A 7,917-nucleotide genomic window follows, 5' to 3' on the forward strand; every position below is an offset into this window, starting at 1 on the left:
GGTTCTTTAACCATCATCAGTAGAGATTACAGTGTTTGAAATTTGGGGTTTGCTGAGTAGGCTGCCAATATCTTTCTTAGGTCAGGTCCCTCTCACAGGCATGCGGGTGCTTCCTCCGTGAGCTCGTCAGCTCAATGCCTCACAGGAGTACTTATAAATAGGAACAGGGGTGGGAGCACACCGCTTCAACGCCCAGCAAGGTTCGCCCCTTTTATTGTGGTAAATGCAGTTTGAGTTACTTGCTTGCTTCAAGAGTGTTAGAGTATTTACTAAAGTTGGTGCAGATAGTGCTGATCTCTACACACGTGTTTCTGGTTCTTTAACCATCATCAGTAGTGATTACAGTCTTTCAAATGTGGGGTTTGCTGAGTAGGCTGCCAACATCTTTGTCAGGTCAGGCACCTCTTACAGGCATGCGGGTGCTTCATGCACGAGCTCGTCAGCTCAATGACTCACGGGAGTACTTTTGAATAGGAACAGGGGTGGGAGCACACCGCTTCACCTCCCAGCAAGGTTCGCCCCTGGTATTGTGGTAAATGCAGTTTCAGTTACTTGCTTGCTTCAAGAGTGTTCGAGTGTTTCGCCACAGTTGACACAGATAGTGCTGATCTCTAGACTTATGTTTCTAGTTCTTTAGCCGTCATCAGTATAGATTACAGTCTTTCAAATGTGAGGTTTGCTGAGTAGGCTGTCAACATCTTTCTCAGTTCAGGTACCTCTCACAGGCATGCGGGTGCTTCATCCACGAGCTCGTCAGCTCAATGACCCACAGCAGTACTATTAAACAGGAACACGAGTGGGAGCACACCGCTTCACCTCCCAGCAAGGTTCGCCCCTGGCATTGTGATAAATGCAGTTTCGGTTACTTGCTTGCTTCAAGAGTGTTCGAGTGTTTCGCCACAGTTGGCACAGATAGTGCTGATCTCTAGACACGTGTTTCTGGTTCTTTAACCGTCATCAGTAGAGATTACAGTCTTTCAAATTTGGGGTTTGCTGAGTAGGCTGCCAACATCTTTCTCAGCTCAGGTACCTCTCACAGGCATGCGGGTGCTTCATTCACGATCTCGTCACCTCAATGACTCACCGGAGTACTATTAAACAGCAATCGGGGTGTGAGCACACCGCTTCACCTCCCAGCAAGGTTCGCCCCAGGCATTGTGGATAAATGCAGTTTCAGTTACTTGCTTGCTTCAAGAGTGTTCGAGTGTTTCGCCACAGTTGGCGCAGATAGTGCTGATCTGTAGACATGTGTTTCTGGTTCTTTAACCGTCATCAGTAGAGATTACAGTCTTTCAAATGTGGGGTTTGCTGAGTAGGCTGCCAAAATCTTTGTCAGGTCAGGTACCTCTCACATGCATGCGGGTGCTTCATGCACGAGCTCGTCAGCTCAATGACTCATGGGAGTACTATTAAACAGGAACAGGGTTGGGAGCACACCGCTTCACCTCCCAGCAAGGTTCGCCCATGGCATTGTGGTAAATACAGTTGCGGTTACTTGCATGCTTCAAGAGCGTTCGAGTGTTTCACCAAATTTGGCACAGATAGTACTGATATCTAGACACGGGTTTCTGGTTCTTTAACTGCCATCAGTAGAGATTACAGTCTTTCAAATGTGGGTTTAGCTGAGTAGGCTGTCAACATCTTTCTCAGGTCAGGTACCTCTCACAGGCATTCGGCTGCTTCATCCACGATCTTGTCAGCTCAATGATTCACGGGAGTACTATTGAACAGGAACAGGGGTGGGAGCACACCGCTTCACCTTCCAGCAAGGTTCGCCCCTGGCATTGTGGTAAATGCAGTTTCAGTTACTTGCTTGCTTCAAGAGTGTTCGAGTGTTTCGCCACATTTGGCGCAGATAGTGCTGATCTCTAGACACGGTTCTTTAACCATCATCAGTAGAGATTACAGTGTTTGAAATTTGGGGTTTACTGAGTAGGCTGCCAATATCTTTTTCAGGTCAGGTACCTCTCACAGGAAGGCGGGTGCTTCCTCCACAAGCTCGTCAGCTCAATGACTCACGGGAGTACTTTTAAATAGGAACAGGGGTGGGAGCACACCGCTTCACCTCCCAGGAAGGTTCGCACCTGGTATTGTGGTAAATGCAGTTTCGGTTACTTGCTTGCTTCAAGAGTGTTCGAGTGTTTCGCCACAGTTGGTGCAGATAGTGCTGATCTCTAGACATGTGTTTCTGGTTCTTCAACCGTCATCAGTAGAGATTACAGTCTTTCAAATTTGGGGTTTGCTGAGTAGGCTGCCAAGATCTTTGTCAGGTCAGGTACCTCTCACAGGCATGCGGGTGCTTCATTCACAATCTCGTCAGCTCAATGACTCACGGGAGTACTATTAAACAGCAACAGGGGTGGGAGCACACCGCTTCACCTCCCAGCAAGGTTCGCCCCTGGCATTGTGGTAAATACAGTTGCAGTTACTTGCTTGCTTCAAGAGTGTTCGAGTGTTTCACCACAGTTCGCGCAGATAGTGCTGATCTCTAGACAAGTGTTTCTGGTTCTTTAACCATCATCAGTAGAGATCACAGTCTTTCAAATGTGGGGTTTGCTGAGTAGGCTGCCAACATCTTTGTCACGTCAGGTACCTCTCACAGGCATGCGGGTTCTTCTTGCATGAGCTTGTCAGCTCAATGACTCGCGGGAGTACTATTAAACAGGAACAGGGTTGGGAGCACACCGCTTCACCTCCCAGCAAGGTTCGCCCATGGCATTGGTGTAAATACAGTTGCGGTTACTTGCTTGCTTCAAGATTGTTCGAGTGTTTTGCCAAATTTGGCACAGATAGTGCTGATCTCTAGACATGTGTTTCTGGTTCTTTAACCGTCATCAGTAGAGATTACAGTCTTTCAAATTTGGGGTTTGCTGAGTAGGCTGCCAACATCTTTCTCAGCTCAGGCACCTCTCACAGGAATGCGGGTGCTTCAAGCACGATCAATGACTCACGGGAGTACTTTTAAATAGGAACAGGGGTGGGAGCACACCGCTTCACCTCCCAGCAAGGTTTGCCCCTGGCATTGTGGTAAATGCAGTTTCAGTTATTTGCTTGCTTCAAGAGTGTTCGAGTGTTTCGCCACATTTGGCGAAGATAGTGCTGATCTCTAGACACGTGTTTCTGGTTCTTTAACCATCATCAGTAGAGATTACAGTGTTTGAAATTTGGAGTTTGCTGAGTAGGCTGCCAATATCTTTCTCAGGTCAGGTCCCTCTCACAGGCATGCAGGTGCTTCCTCCGTGAGCTCGTCAGCTCAATGCCTCACAGGAGTACTTTTAAATAGGAACAGGGGTGGGAGCACACCGCTTCACCTCCCAGCAAGGTTCGCCCCTTTTATTGTGGTAAATGCAGTTTGAGTTACTTGGTTGCTTTAAGAGTGTTAGAGTGTTTACTACAGTTGGCGCAGATAGTGCTGATCTCTAGACACGTGTTTCTGGTTCTTTAACCATCATCAGTAGAGATTACAGTCTTTCAAATGTGGGGTTTGCTGAGTAGGCTGCCAACATCTTTGTCAGGACAGGCACCTCTTACAGGCATGCGGGTGCTTCATGCACGAGCTCGTCAGCTCAATGACCCACGGGAGTACTATTAAACAGGAACACGGGTGGGAGCACACCGCTTCACCTCCCAGCAAGGTTCGCCCCTGGCATTGTAATAAATGCAGTTTCGGTTACTTGCTTGCTTCAAGAGTGTTCGAGTGTTTCGCCACAGTTGGCAAAGATAGTGCTGATCTCTAGACTTGTGTTTCTAGTTCTTTAACTGTCATCAGTATAGATTACAGTCTTTCAAATGTGGGGTTTGCTGAGTAGGCTGCCAACATCTTTGTCAGGTCAGGTACCTCTCACAGGCATGCGGGTGCTTCTTGCATGAGCTCGTCAGCTCAATGACTCGCTGGAGTACTATTAAATAGGAACAGGGTTGGGAGCACACCGCTTCACCTCCCAGCTAGGTTCGCCCATGGCATTGGTGTAAATACAGTTGCGGTTACATGCTTGCTTCAAGAGTGTTCGAGTGTTTTGCCAAATTTGGCACAGATAGTGCTGATCTCTAGACACGTGTTTCTGGTTCTTTAACCGTCATCAGTAGAGATTACAGTCTTTCAAATTTGGGGTTTGCTGAGTAGGCTGCCAACATCTTTCTCAGCTCAGGTACCTCTCACAGGCATGCGGGTGCTTCAAGCACGAGCTCGTCAGCTCAATGACTCACTGGAGTACTTTTAAATAGGAACAGGGGTGGGAGCACACCGCTTCACCTCCCAGCAAGGTTCGCCCCTGTATTGTGGTAAATGCAGTTTCAGTTACTTGCTTGCTTCAAGAGTGTTTGAGTGTTTCGCCACAGTTGACGCAGATAGTGCTGATATCTAGACACGTGTTTCTGGTTCTTTAACCGTCATCAGTAGAGATTACAGTCTTTCAAATTTGGGGTTTGCTCAGTAGGCTGCCAACATCTTTCTCAGCTCAGGTACCTCTCACAGGCATGCGGGTGCTTCAAGCATAAGCTCGTCAGCTTAATGACTCATGGGAGTACTTTTAAATAGGAACAGGGGTGGGAGCACACCGCTTCACCTCCCAGCAAGGTTCGCCCCTGGTATTGTGGTAAATGCAGTTTCAGTTACTTGCTTGCTTCAAGAGTGTTCGAGTGTTTCGCCACAGTTGATGCAGATATTGCTGATCTCTAGACACGTGTTTCTGGTTCTTTAACCGTCATCAGTAGAGATTACAGTCTTTCAAATGTGGGGTTTGCTGAGTAGGCTGTCATCATCTTTCTCGGGTCAGGTACCTCTCACAGGCCTGCAGGTGCTTCATCCACGATTTTGTCAGCTCAATGATTCACGGGAGTACTATTAAACAGGAACAGGGTTGGGAGCACACCGCTTCACCTCCCAGCAAGGGTTGCCCCTGGCATTGTGGTAAATGCAGTTTCAGTTACATGCTTGCTTCAAGAGTGTTCGAGTGTTTCGCCACATTTGGCGCAGATAGTGCTGATCTCTAGACACGCTTCTTTAACCATCATCAGTAGAGATTACAGTGTTTGAAATTTGGGGTTTACTGAGTAGGCTGCCAATATCTTTTTCAGGTCAGGTACCTCTCACAGGCATGCGGGTGCTTCCTCCACAAGCTCGTCAGCTCAATGACTCACGGGAGTACTTTTAAATAGGAACAGGGGTGGGAGCACACCGCTTCACCTCCCAGCAAGGTTCGCCCCTGGTATTGTGGTAAATGCAGTTTCGGTTACTTGCTTGCTTTAAGAGTGTTAGAGTGTTTACTACAGTTGGCGCAGATAGTGCTGATCTCTAGACACGTGTTTCTGGTTCTTTAACCATCATCAGTAGAGATTACAGCCTTTCAAATGTGGGGTTTGCTGAGTAGGCTGCCAACATCTTTGTCAGGACAGGCACCTCTTACAGGCATGCGGGTGCTTCATGCACGAGCTCGTCAGCTCAATGACCCACGGGAGTACTATTAAACAGGAACACGGGTGGGAGCACACCGCTTCACCTCCCAGCAAGGTTCGCCCCTGGCCTTGTGATAAATGCAGTTTCGGTTACTTGCTTGCTTCAAGAGTGTTCGAGTGTTTCGCCACAGTTGGCACAGATAGTGCTGATCTCTAGACTTGTGTTTCTAGTTCTTTAACCGTCATCAGTATAGATTACAGTCTTTCAAATGTGAGGTTTTCTGAGTAGGCTGTCAACATCTTTCTCAGTTCAGGTACCTCTCACAGGCATGCGGGTGCTTCATCCACGAGCTCGTCAGCTCAATGACCCACAGGAGTACTATTAAACAGGAACACGGGTGGGAGCACACCTCTTCACCTCCCAGCAAGGTTCGCCCCTGGCATTGTGATAAATGCAGTTTCGGTTACTTGCTTGCTTCAAGAGTGTTCGAGTGTTTCGCCACAGTTGATGCAGATAGTGCTGATCTCTAGACACGTGTTTCTGGTTCTTTAACCGTCATCAGTATAGATTACAGTCTTTCAAATGTGAGTTTTGCTGAGTAGGCTGTCAACATATTTCTCAGTTCAGGAACCTCTCACAGGCATGCGGGTGCTCTATCCACGAGCTCGTGACCCACAGGAGTACTATTAAACAGGAACACGGGTGGGAGCACACCGCTTCACCTCCCAGCAAGGTTCGCCCCTGGCATTGTGATAAATGCAGTTTTGGTTACTTTCTTGCTTCAAGAGTGTTCGAGTGTTTCGCCACAATTGGCACAGATAGTGCTGATCTCTAGACTTGTGTTTCTAGTTCTTTAACCGTCATCAGTATAGATTACAGTCTTTCAAATGTGGGGTTTGCTGAGTAGGCTGCCAACATCTTTGTCAGGTCAGGTACCTCTCACAGGCATGCGGGTGCTTCTTGCATGAGCTCGTCAGCTCAATGACTCGCGGGAGTACTATTAAACAGGAACAGGTTTGGGAGCACACCGCTTCACCTCCCAGCAAGGTTCGCCCATGGCATTGGTGTAAATACAGTTGCGGTTACATGCTTGCTTCAAGAGTGTTCGAGTGTTTTGCCAAATTTGGCACAGATAGTGCTGATCTCTAGACACGTGTTTCTGGTTCTTTAACCGTCATCAGTAGAGATTACAGTCTTTCAAATTTGGGGTTTGCTCAGTAGGCTGCCAACATCTTTCTCAGCTCAGGTACCTCTCACAGGCATGCGGGTGCTTCAAGCATGAGCTCGTCAGCTTAATGACTCATGGGAGTACTTTTAAATAGGAACAGGGGTGGGAGCACACCGCTTCACCTCCCAGCAAGGTTCGCCCCTGGTATTGTGGTAAATGCAGTTTCAGTTACTTGCTTGCTTCAAGAGTGTTCGAGTGTTTCGCCACAGCTGATGCAGATATTGCTGATCTCTAGACACGTGTTTCTGGTTCTTTAACCGTCATCAGTAGAGATTACAGTCTTTCAAATGTGGGGTTTGCTGAGTAGGCTGTCATCATCTTTCTCGGGTCAGGTACCTCTCACAGGCCTGCAGGTGCTTCATCCACGATTTTGTCAGCTCAATGATTCACAGGAGTACTATTAAACAGGAACAGGGGTGGGAGCACACCGCTTCACCTCCCAGCAAGGGTTGCCCCTGGCATTGTGGTAAATGCAGTTTCAGTTACATGCTTGCTTCAAGAGTGTTCGAGTGTTTCGCCACATTTGGCGCAGATAGTGCTGATCTCTATACACGCTTCTTTAACCATCATCAGTAGAGATTACAGTGTTTGAAATTTGGGGTTTACTGAGTAGGCTGCCAATATCTTTTTCAGGTCAGGTACCTCTCACAGGCATGCGGGTGCTTCCTCCACAAGCTCGTCAGCTCAATGACTCACGGGAGTACTTTTAAATAGGAACAGGGGTGGGAGCACACCGCTTCACCTCCCAGCAAGGTTCGCCCCTGGTATTGTGGTAAATGCAGTTTCGGTTACTTGCTTGCTTTAAGAGTGTTAGAGTGTTTACTACAGTTGGCGCAGATAGTGCTGATCTCTAGACACGTGTTTCTGGTTCTTTAACCATCATCAGTAGAGATTACAGCCTTTCAAATGTGGGGTTTGCTGAGTAGGCTGCCAACATCTTTGTCAGGACAGGCACCTCTTACAGGCATGCGGGTGCTTCATGCACGAGCTCGTCAGCTCAATGACCCACGGGAGTACTATTAAACAGGAACACGGGTGGGAGCACACCGCTTCACCTCCCAGCAAGGTTCGCCCCTGGCCTTGTGATAAATGCAGTTTCGGTTACTTGCTTGCTTCAAGAGTGTTCGAGTGTTTCGCCACAGTTGGCACAGATAGTGCTGATCTCTAGACTTGTGTTTCTAGTTCTTTAACCGTCATCAGTATAGATTACAGTCTTTCAAATGTGAGGTTTTCTGAGTAGGCTGTCAACATCTTTCTCAGTTCAGGTACCTCTCACAGGCATGCGGGTGCTTCA

The sequence above is a fragment of the Triturus cristatus genome, chromosome 1_1, assembly GCF_964204655.1.
Source record: "Triturus cristatus chromosome 1_1, aTriCri1.1, whole genome shotgun sequence".
In the NCBI taxonomy this organism is placed as follows: domain Eukaryota; kingdom Metazoa; phylum Chordata; class Amphibia; order Caudata; family Salamandridae; genus Triturus; species Triturus cristatus.